The sequence below is a fragment of the Lepus europaeus genome, chromosome 7 (genome assembly GCF_033115175.1).
Source record: "Lepus europaeus isolate LE1 chromosome 7, mLepTim1.pri, whole genome shotgun sequence".
Lineage (NCBI taxonomy): Eukaryota > Metazoa > Chordata > Mammalia > Lagomorpha > Leporidae > Lepus > Lepus europaeus.
The window spans coordinates 28887566-28898778 of NC_084833.1; the positions used below are offsets into that span (position 1 = coordinate 28887566).

At 51.7% G+C, this 11213-nt stretch overlaps 1 pseudogene; it reads left to right on the plus strand.

Annotated features, from left to right (window-relative positions):
• Positions 1 to 2474: 2474 nt before the first annotated feature.
• Positions 2475 to 7281, plus strand: LOC133763705 (large ribosomal subunit protein eL31-like; annotated as a pseudogene).
• The last annotated feature ends 3932 nt before the right edge of the window (positions 7282 to 11213 follow it).

Below are 11213 nucleotides of genomic sequence, written 5' to 3' on the forward strand. Positions count from 1 at the left end.
ACTGAAGCAGAGACCAGAAATCTTAACCCTGCCTGCCCACCAAGATGCTAAGAAAGGAGGGAAGAAACCTTCCAAGCTCCCCCTCCTCTCTTGGAAGCTGAGCTACCTGCCTTTGAAATGGTGGATCTTAGCCTTTGGGGGGCTGTGCCCATTGAGAATCTGGTGAAAGCTGCAGATCCTTTTTTTGCATGCAATGACAGGAGATCGTGGACCCTAGAAGCCATGTGGAGAGCTGCTGGTTTTAGCCCCAGGTTGAGTTTGACCTTACCATGTAGTCATCCCTCTCTGTTTCCTTCTACATTCTGTGTCCTGCACACAGAGATTTTACTCCCTGTTCTCTTGAGCTACCATGCGCATCTGAAAAAAATAGCTCAAGGGGCCAGCATTGTGGCACAGAAGGTCAAGCCACTGCCTGCAACACTGGCATCCCATATGAGTGCCAGTTCGAGTCCTGGCTGCTCAGCTTTGGTTGCAGCTCCCTGCTAATGGCCTGGGAAAGCAGCAGAAGATGGCCCAAGTATACATCCCCCTACCACCTATGCATGTTCTCCCACCTGCATGGAGTTCCAGGCTCCTGGATTTCGCTTGCAAGCCCCAACTGTTGTGGCCATTTGGTAAATGAATGGGAGATCTCTCTTCCTCCCCTCCCCACTTTCTCCTGTGTGTGTGTGTGTTGTGTGTATCTGTGTCTTATCTCTATCTCTGCCTCTCAACAAAACAAAAACAAAAAACTAGCTTGAAGCAAGGAGCCCAGTTGGACATTGCTCTAGCCAGTTCTTTTTGGCTTTCTGTTTGTTCTGAAAGAGTTACAGAGAGGAGAGGAGGAAGGAGAGAGAGAAGGAGACCTTTCATCCACTGGTTTACTCCTCAGATAACTACAACAGGCAGTGCTGGGCCAAGCTGAAGTCAGGAGCCAAGAGCTTCATCCGGGTCTCCCACCTGGGTAGCAGGGGCTCAAACACTTGGGACATCCTCTGCTGCTTTCTCCAGGCCATTAGCAGGGAGCTAGATCAGAAGTGGAATAGCTAGGACTTGAACCAGCACCCGTATGGGATGCCAGTGCCACAGATGGCAGCTTTACCACATACTCCACAGTATGGGCCCCTAGCCAGTTCTACCTGAAGAGCCATCTGAGTGACATATAGAGGGTATTTGGTAAATAACTGGGAAAATGGGCTGGCATCATTTGTGATGTCAACATCCATATCCAAGAACCCTTTTGAGTCCCAGCTGCTCCACTTCTGATCCAGCTCCCTGTTAGTGTGCCTCTGGCAAAGCAGCAGAAAGTGGCCAAAGTACCCGTGTTCCCACTACCCATGTGAGAACTAGAAGGAGTTTCAGGCTCTTGGCCCAGCCCAGACCAGTGCAGCCATCTGGATTGAATCAGCAGATGGAAGATCTCATTCTTCCCTCTGTCTCTTCCTATCTCTCTGAAACTGTGCCTTTCAAATAAATAAATCTTTACCAAAAACATAACTAGAAAAGTCAGTAAGTGTTCACAATCGTTGTTATTCTGCACAGTTGGTGAGGATGGACTGTTTAGAAACAGCTTAGTTTTGGTTGGCCTGACACTCTCTCAGAAGGACCTTCTAACTTCTACCTATCTATCTTGAAGGAAGTTGTCTGAGTGCTGCTCTGGTTTCCCAATGGTACTTTGCAACGAAGCAGCTGTGTGCGGACTATCCCTTGGGCTCAGCAGGTTGGGCTGTCCAAACTCTAAGTATAGACGGGCAATGACCAATCTCTGTGGTGAGTGCTCCCTCTGTCCAGCACTCTCCACTTACCTGGTCACAAGGAAGAGCCCCTTGGCCAGTCCTGATCAATGTAACGTGCCACAGAGTGTGTCTTATGTGTGGTCCTGACTCCAGTTGGGCCCATTTGTCCTTCCCTATGGCTTTATCTGCTGGAGTGAGCATCAGACAAGACCACCTCCCACCTCTTGGCTCTGACAGGAGGCCAGCCATGCAGGGGGCATCTCCCTGCCACACGGAGTAGCCCACCTGCAGTTAGAGAGGCCTCCTGACTCCAAAGGTTGGGAAGACAATGAGAAAAATCCAGTGCACCTGATGCCAATCCCACTCCTCCTCCTGGTGGGTGCAATGGGACAGAAAAGGCTTGTGCTGAAGTGTACCAGGATTTGTCTGAAGTGGAGATGTGCAGACATGGCAATGATTGTCACAAGGAAGACATTTCTACTCACAGAGGCAGGGCCGTGTGGGAGAGAACCACCCCTTCAGGGCTCTCTGGGGAGACCTTCCCCTGGAGCCACTGGTCCCTGGGGAGGGGACCTCTTCCATGCCATTGCGTTTCTGAACAAGCATGACAGTAGCAGGCAGGAACAACAGAGCAGTCTGTGATCCCATCACCATTTTAAAGGTGCCAGGGTCCTCTGAGGAGACCTTCATGATGACCCCAGAAATGGCCTGTGACACGTCAGTGGGGGTGCGGGCAGAGCACTCGCCCAAGACGGGAACATGCTGGAATTCGACTCAGCGCAGCTCACAGGGGAAGGGGGGAATGACACAAGGAGTGCCCCTGAGAGCATCCTGACAGCAGGTGTTGCCATTTCAGTGACCCACGTGGCCTCGTTGTCAGTGATGCCTAATCAGGGGCTCAGACTCAGCCCTTGGCTCCAGGGGCGCCATCACCGCAAGTCCCCTTCAGGGGGACTTTTTTGAAAAGTGGATGTAGCCAATTACCTATATAACCCCAGGCACCGTGTCCTGGCTCCTGGACAGCCACCAACGTAGAGGAATATGATGAGGGCCCCTGAGGACTCGGTGCCAGACACTTGACACTCCAGCTACAGGGCCGCTTTGGGGGAGGACCCAGCTTTCCGAGTTCTGCAACTTTAGGCTGGGGGCCTGCAGCTGCACTAACAAAGGAAGAGCACAGTGCGCCAGCTGTCAAGCAGAAGCACTTCCAGCAACCAGCAGGCCTTGCCAAGCTGGCCTGGTGGGAAGTCAAGAGCAGTCCAAGGACACAGCATCTGCCCTGGGTGCAAACCCCCTCCTCACTGGGACAATCACCCTAAGATTACGTATCCAAGATGTATTGCAAGTGTTTGTGTAGTTCTTAAATTATTTATTTAAGAGAGAGAGACCCTCCACTGATTCTCTCCCCAAATATCTGCAGGGGAGAGAACCAGGGGTGGGCCAGGCTGAAGTCGGGAGCTGGGAACACAATCAGGCCTCCTCCATGGGTGACAGAAACCCAACTACTTGAGCTGCTTCCCAGTTTCACATTGAGAGCTGGAGTCAGGAGCCAGAGGCGTGAACCAAACCCAGACACTCCAATGTGGGAAGCTTAACTGCAGGCCAAACGCCTGCCCCCAGGATTTGTTTTAATGAGGACTGGTAAGACTCAAAGACATGGAAATGATTGTCATGAAGGAAGAAATTCATGTTCAGAGAACCCTAGAAAAAGGAGGCAGGCACACTAAGCCATGCCATGCAGGGCCATGAATCAGGCAGAGGCAAGGAGGGAGAGGGGAGAGGGAGACCCCAAGCCTCCATTCGGGTTTTTACAGGAAGGAATGGGTAAGGTAGGAAAGTACACTGGGAAGGTTTAGGGTCAGGGACTTTGGATAATATTGATGGCCCCTGTACTTTAAGAGTGGTTCCTAGTTATCCAGTACCTGGCCCTCGGATGATTTAGGGCAAGAGGAATATGGCTTGGGGTGTGAGCTGGTTAGAGGAGATGGTTGGGAATGCAGGCTCTGAGATTGGCTCTACATCAAAGACATGGCTGCGAGGCACTTGGTTGCTCTCTCTAGGAATTAGCTAGCCCTTGGAGGATCAAGACCTCAAATGTTGGAGCATCAAGAATATTGAAAATAAAAACAGTGAATACAAGGTTAAGCTGCAGTAGCAGCTTTAAGGCTTTTAACACAAGCAAAGTCTCATGGCCAAAGCTCCACGCGTAGTGACGGCTGGAGGCAGAAGGCAGGTATCCTCTTCACTGTAGTCATGAGAGACCAAGGTGACAGAAACGTCATCTCAACACATACATCCACAGTCACCAAGGCAGGGCTGGGGCATGTGGCAAATTGCACTCAGCATCTTAAAGCTTCTGCTCACAAATGACAAGCAAGTCATGGTCACACCCAACCCTGGAGAGGGCAGGGGAGTGCAGGAAAGAAGAGAAATGGAATATGTGTGATGAGCTCTGATATCGCAGCAGTTCAACCAAAAGATTCCTCTTCTGTTTATGCTGGTTTGCACTTATAAACAAACAAACCAAAGCTTTATTCATGGAAGACCATGAATCCCAGCTCAGCGTCCTTTCTCCCAAGGAGCCCCACCTGTTGTGTGGCACACGGAAATATTTTACCAGCTATCTTCTTCCCTCTCTAGCACAGCCCCTGGCAGTCGGTGGAGCATTTGCTCCTAAGAACTGGTGACCTTTGCGGGGAAAGATCAGCTCCAGCTGCCCAAGTCTGGGTGAGAACTTGAGTCTAGTTCTTCCAGTGTGGAGCCCTCTGCTTTCCTCATTCCTGCTGCACTTTGGGGAAAAAGAAAACCTGTGATTCCTCACTCACAGATCACCAAGCTCCCTGGATTTGGCAACTTCCAGCTCTCTCCACCATCGGTCCTGCTTTACCACGTCCACCTGCACCACACTCATCCATCCTTCGCCTCGCCTCCCTCGTCTGGCGATGTTCAAGTCCAACCCCAAATTGGCATGAGGACCAGACACTTAAGCCATTTCCCTAGACACACACAGCGGGCACCCTCTCCAACAGTCACTAGTCAAGCTCTGTGATCTTGTGTTGACAGATTTCCAGGAAACGAGTCCAGCATGCTGAGAGAAGCTCTCTGTTACTGTGTTCAGTAAGCTGAGACGTTATCAGAAGCGAGAGTGGCTTTTCAACTGTTGGTTACCTGGCATTTTAAACATTTTCCAGCAGTTGAACATTGGCAAGAACTGTTCTGAACCTGTAGCCACTGACTTCCAAATACTGAGAGTTCCTAACATCCAAGCACCTACTGTTGACCTTGGTGCAACTTCCTTCTTGGTTGGTGCTTACACTGCTGTGGTTCCATTGTCCGCTTTGCAATGACTTTAAGAAAGAGAAAAAAAATGTCCTGACAGTATTCCCTGGTTGATGCCAGAGAAACTTAATCTCCAAGGAGAGAACCATTATTGGAGGAAATGTCAAGAGCTGTTAAAGGTAAGTTTGCAAGACTGAGTTTCCGTGGCCCTGGGCACTGGGACAGGCTCTGATGAGCTTTTTGTGCCTTACGTGGAAGTAGAAGAAACCACTCAGTGATGCATCTCACAGATTCAGAGTAAACTACGTAGAGCCATTACCAGTGGAAGCATGGAACTTTCTTGGCTATGGGTATCAATGCTGCCCTTGTCAATGACCTTAGACACAAGCCACACAGTAAATTCTGACCCCTCAAGCTGAATGATAAAGGAATCTAGGAATCTCAGTGGACACTGGGGTCCCTGTGCACGCAGGATCCCCATCCTCAGGGACTGGCCTCTGATTAGATAAAGCTCCTACTCAAGCTGGGTTTTGATTTGCTTATTTAACTTCCAGGAGCAAGAGTCACTGTATTCAAATATCAATTTGCTTCAACAAAAGTTCAATTTCCCAGCATTCAAGAATTTAGAAGTGTATCCCTTGTGTAAAAGTCATAGCTGGGAGAAGGTTCGAGGGCGTAGTATGGTTCTGCTGCAGGAGTTGGCCCACAGATTCCAGTTCCTTCCATCTTGTTGCTCCACCAACCATCAGGTGTGACTCCCCCGGTTGTGAGCAGAGCCTGCTTGCCACTACACTCCCCCTGGCTATCTCAGCCACAGGAGCACAGCATGAGGAAGAAGAAGAGGAGCTGCCACACAATGTCCATCCATATCCCATTGGCACAGTCACGTGGTCTGCACGTAGCTGCAAGGAGGGTTGGGAAAGGAAGTCTCTGATCAGTGGTCATGTGTCTGGCTCACTGGAGTAGGGGTAGGATGGGGGGGGGAGAAAGTGGGTGGGGTTTGTAACTAAAATAAAGGGAATGGGTGGTGAGGGACAATTGACTGGCACCATCACAAACACCAGCTCAGCTGACTACTGCTCAGTATAATGGATCAGTTGCTTTCCTGAGAGCAGGTTTCATGGGGATGGAAAAGAGAACACAAAGGCACTGTGTGTGTGGCGGGGGGGGGGGGGGGGGGAGATGATGTGGATGCTTCTGGAGGCTGTCCCATTAGCTTGGTGTCCATAGCAGCTGCCACGGTGCCTGGCACACAGTACACTGCCCAATAAATATCCATTCATGTTCCACTTTCTCCCAGCAATCCACACAGGATTTGACCTACAAGGTGGATGGGGACAAGTGTTGGGCACAGCATCTGAGACAGCACTTGGGTTGTCCATGTCCAATATCAAGCAGAGTTCCAACGTTCACAGCCACACTCCTGATTCCAGCTTCCTACTAATGCACATATAGGGAGGTAGCAGGTGATGGCTCCAGTTCTTGGGGCCCTGCCATCCACATAGAAGATTCAGATTTCTCAGCTCCCAGCTTCAGTCTAGCTCAGCTCCAGCTGTTGCCAGCATTTGGAGAGTAAAGCAACAGATGGGAGAGCTCTGTTTCTCTCTCTCTCTCTCTTACTCTCTCTGCCCTTCTGTCGGTCTTTTGTCTCTGCCTTTAAAATAAATTAAATAAATGAGTTAGTAAACAGAATTTTAGTAATTTTAAAAGTTAATGGAAATGTATATTATGAAAAAAAACACATGAATTTCAGGGATTTTTTTGCATTATTTTTGCAAATAAACTTGTGTTTTCATTCCACTTTTCCATGAACTTTTTGAAGTTCTCCCACTTAGCAACTCATGGTTGAAGTCTACTGAATGGATTAGAACATATCTGACTGCCCTTTCTTTCCAACTAGGGTCCTACAAGGTGGCTCCTGCAAAGAAGGGTGGCGAGTTCTGCCATCAATGAAGTGGTGACCCGAGAGTGCACCATCGACACTCACAAGTGCATCCATGGAGTGGGCTTCCAGAAGCATGCCCCTCGGGCACTCAAAGAGATCCAGAAGTTTGCCGTGAAAGACAAGGGGAATCCAGATGTGCGCATTGATACCAGGCTCAACAAAGCCTTCTGGGCCAAAGAAATAAGGGACGTTACATACCGCGGCCACGCAAGATTGTCCAGAAAACGTAATGAGGATGAAGATTCGCCAAACAAGCTCTACAGTTTGGTTGCCTATGTACCTGTCATCACTTTCAAAAATCTACAGACAGTCGATGTGGAGGAGAATGAATTAAAGTCGTAAAACTGCACACACACACACACACAAAGACTGGCAGACTGGCAGAACTAGCATTCTCTCGAGCTGCTCTTCCTGAGTTACCAACGAGGACCAGTCTCCAATGCTGCCACCTCCCTTTGTGGCCACGCTTCCTGATTTGGCACCTCTGGGCGCAGGGATCTTTGCTTATAGCATGGTTTTCCAGCCACACTAAGTTTCACTTGAGTAGAAAGAGGAAGGGATGAGAGCCTTGGGTCAAAATAAGAAAAATCTGCTGCTCGGGTGACAGTGGGGCAGATGCTGGCCACACTCTGCTACTCTGGAGTCCAGGCAGCAGCAGCTCCAAGCAGCCAGAGGAGTGAGGGAGGGGAGAAGGGCGGGGTTAGTCCTGGGCTGGAGTGGAGATGAAGCACAGTCTGCCAGGCCTTTGTCCATGCTCTGCCCTCTCTGGAAAGCCCTCCCTACACCCTGGCTTAACTCCTCATCTTTCTGGATTCAGGTCTGTGAAGTCAACCTCACTGGTTCTCTTCTCTGTCCCGTCACATTTTCCCCATCACTGCTCTCATCACGCTGCACATGTGTGATACCGTCCACCAACTGAGAATTTCCTGCCACCAGCTGAACTGGAGGACTGTCCCTGGACTACTTGTCAAGGGGTCATACCCTGTTTGGTGGCCCAAGGTTCTTAAGGCCCAAATTCCAAACCGGAAGGGAAATTTCCACCTCTTCCTCCCCTGGACACAGCTGGTGCTTGTCCCGCATGCCCAGCAGGTGGCGCAGTTGTTCTTATCTTTCCACGCTGGCCTACTATGGAAAACAAAGACCAGCCAAGAGTGGGGAAGGGGTGGGCAAACCTCTCCTAGGAGCCTGGTGAGGGGAGAAGCTTCTTGCAAAAGAAGCCTCCAGGCCCAGGCCCAGTCCCAGGCCCATCCAGGAAAGCCGTTCATGACAGTTCCCCAGACCTGTTCCAGAAGCACCCACTCTATCCTCATTGTTTCTCCCTCCTACCTGTGGATGCCAGAAATCCCACCCTGAGAGCTCATCAGATCCCATCTCTTCCCAGCAGCCTCACAAGCCCGGTGCTGGGCCAACAGCGTGATTTCTGCACCTCGGGCAGGGGCTGGAGCCAGGATTCAAATGCCAACCTGCTTAGACCTTGGTTTCCACTTCTTCATCTCGGGAAAAAAGAGAGTCCGTTTAATTTTCCCTGACAACACAGCTTGGAGGAGATTAATTATACATGAAGGTGTCTGAGAAGCGAAGATGCCCCATCAACGTTAGTTAAACTTGGAATAAGCAGGCAGAGGCCTCTGCTGGGGCCAGCCCTTCCGCAGGGCAGAAGCCTCGCCGTGAGCTGGGGTGATTGATGAGGTCGGGGCAGGGGTGTAGGAGCCCGGAGCCCGTGTCATCTCTCATCTGGATTATCCCAAAGGCTTCCTAACTGGTTCTCCCACCTCCAGACCTGCCTTCCTTCTCTCCCTTCCGCTGCCTTCCTCCTCCCAGCTGCACGTGTCTTCCAAATGGGACGTCCCATGTCTTCATTTGGCCTACGGCATTTAAATGGCTTCTCAAAGCCCTCCGCATGAATGCCAAATGCAGAGAAATGTTAGTCAGTGTCCTGTACAACCTGATTTTTGCCTGCAACTTAGTTTCATGAAACAAAAATGAAAGCAGCGGGCTTAAGTCAGAAACTACAGTGTGAGGGCCAGAGGCTGGAGGCGAAAGTTCTGGGAGCTCACCCTGGACAGCTCTGGGAACCAAGACCAGAAGTGGGGACAGGGTGAGGAAGAAGGGGCTGAGAAGCCTGGGTCCTCATCTGCCTTTCCTGGGAACCAAGGTCTGGGTCTTGCTCACTGTCTTGTTCCCAGGCCTCGGGCAGTCTCTGCAGCAGTCAGCAGTTGTTAGATGCATACCATCACGAATGAATGAATGAATGGATGGATGACTGTCCAGGCAGGGCCCAGAGTGGACCGAGCTGTCATTCCAGGCTTCACCAGCCCCTGCGCTTTGCTAACTTGGGAGGCTAGAGATGCACTCCGAGGACAGCAAGGCCACAAGGAGAGGTTGTCACTGCGTGGTCATGGCCCAGCTTCCGGAGAAAGACAGTGGTGATGTGGAGGGCAGGAATCCCAGGGCCCCGTCCTAGCCTCCCAGGACAGTCACCCTGGCTGCAAGGCCCCAGCCCCTTCCTCGCTCAGCCAGCGGGCCTGGGCGTGGCTGCCTGGCCATCTGCGTCCCAGGATGGCTTTCTCGCTGGCACAAATGGCTCCAGAGTCCCCTCTCCCGTGCCAAACAGCCGGCTACGGGAGATACTGCAGTGCTGCAGCCTTGGCTGGCCTCCCCTGCGACCCCATTTTCCACATCATTTGCCCCCACTCCCCTCCATATGGTGGCTGCTCTTCAGCGTTCTCCAAAAAGGACTCCTCCTCCTGTTGGCCCGCTCAGCCGTCTCCCAGACGGAAATCCGCAGCATCTGGAGAGGCGGGAAGCTCTTCTCCTTGCTCGTTTAGCAGGAACACTGGTCTTCCCGTCATCCCCCTGTCACCACCCTGGGTCATCTGTCTCCGGGCGTCCTGGCTCAGCCTCTAAGCGGGCTCCCTGCCCTGGGCTCATCCTCCGGAAGCCAGCCTCTCAATGCTTTCCATAAAGTAAATGTGGTTCTGTTTTCCCGGCAAACGTGGGCCTACCTTCCCAGGCTTTGTCATGTCAGAAGATAAGCGCTCCCACCAGAAACTAAGGGCGAAAAATCACTCCTTCCTTCCCGTCTCTCCCTGAGGCTGGCCCCGCCTTCTCCCCACATACTCCATTAACAGGCCCTGCTGGCTGTCTCAGCCCACTTCTCTTCGTGTCTGCACCAGCTCCACACACAGCGCCATCATTGTTCACCCGCGATGGGCCCCAGTCATGAAGACCTGCTCTGCCTCCCGCTCTGTGCCCATGCAACCACCGTTCCAGCAGCTCCCAGGGCCCTCCGAAGCCCATCCAGCCACAGGGCCTTTGCACTTAACTTTGCACTCTTCCACCACCTGGAACATTCTTCGCCCTCTTTTTCGAAAGGCTGGCTCCTTCTCCCTGTCCAGGCCTCAGCTAACAGCTCTGTTCCTTGGAGACATTTTCTCGAGCTTCCCTTTTATTCACAGTTGCAGCACCCTGCTTATTTCTGTGCCTTCCCCGAGAGAGGTGGTCTTTGCCTCGCAGTCGTTTGACTTGTAATTGTTGGACTTTACGATGGTGCAAAAGTAACACACATTCAGTAGAAACCAAACTCCAGAGTTTCAGTTCTGATCTTTTCCCGGGCTTGGGATGTGCAGTGCCACTCTCCCTGGAGATGCTGGGTCCCCACAGCTGGCGGTCAGCTCTGCAACCATGAGGGGAAACCACTGATGCTCCACCACGTGCTGTGCTGCCAAGCTAGGATGTTCACTAGGCCAGGCGAGTTCAATGCACTTTCAGCTTTCAATGGCGTCAGCAGGATGGAACCCCATCCTGAGTTGAAGAGCGCCTGTAGACAGTCTTACAAAGTCAACAAACTTACCTTGTTCCGTAGCTGCCTCCATGCCGCCGTGTGCCGTGAGGATGCCCCAGCACAGCCTGGCACAGAGTATACACTCAATAAATATTTGTGAAATGAGTGTAACAAGCAAATGGGAAATCTGTGATGTCTCTGCCCAGCTTTCCTCTGCCGGGGCTCTCACTGTCCCTAGTGCAATCCAAACGCCATAGGGACCCACTGCAGTTTTTTTTTGTGACCCTGCTTGTGCAGCCCCCTTGCTGGGTCTGTCCGGAATCAGTCAGGACAGGATGACTCCAGCTGGACTGGGCACTGCAGCGCGCACACGAGCACAGAGCCGGCCGTGAGGAAAGGGACATGGGGCAGACGGTCTCCAAGATCCCAGCAAATGTGAGGGCTGGACCCAGAAGCCAGGGAAGAGAATCTCAAGGACAGAAGCAAGAGC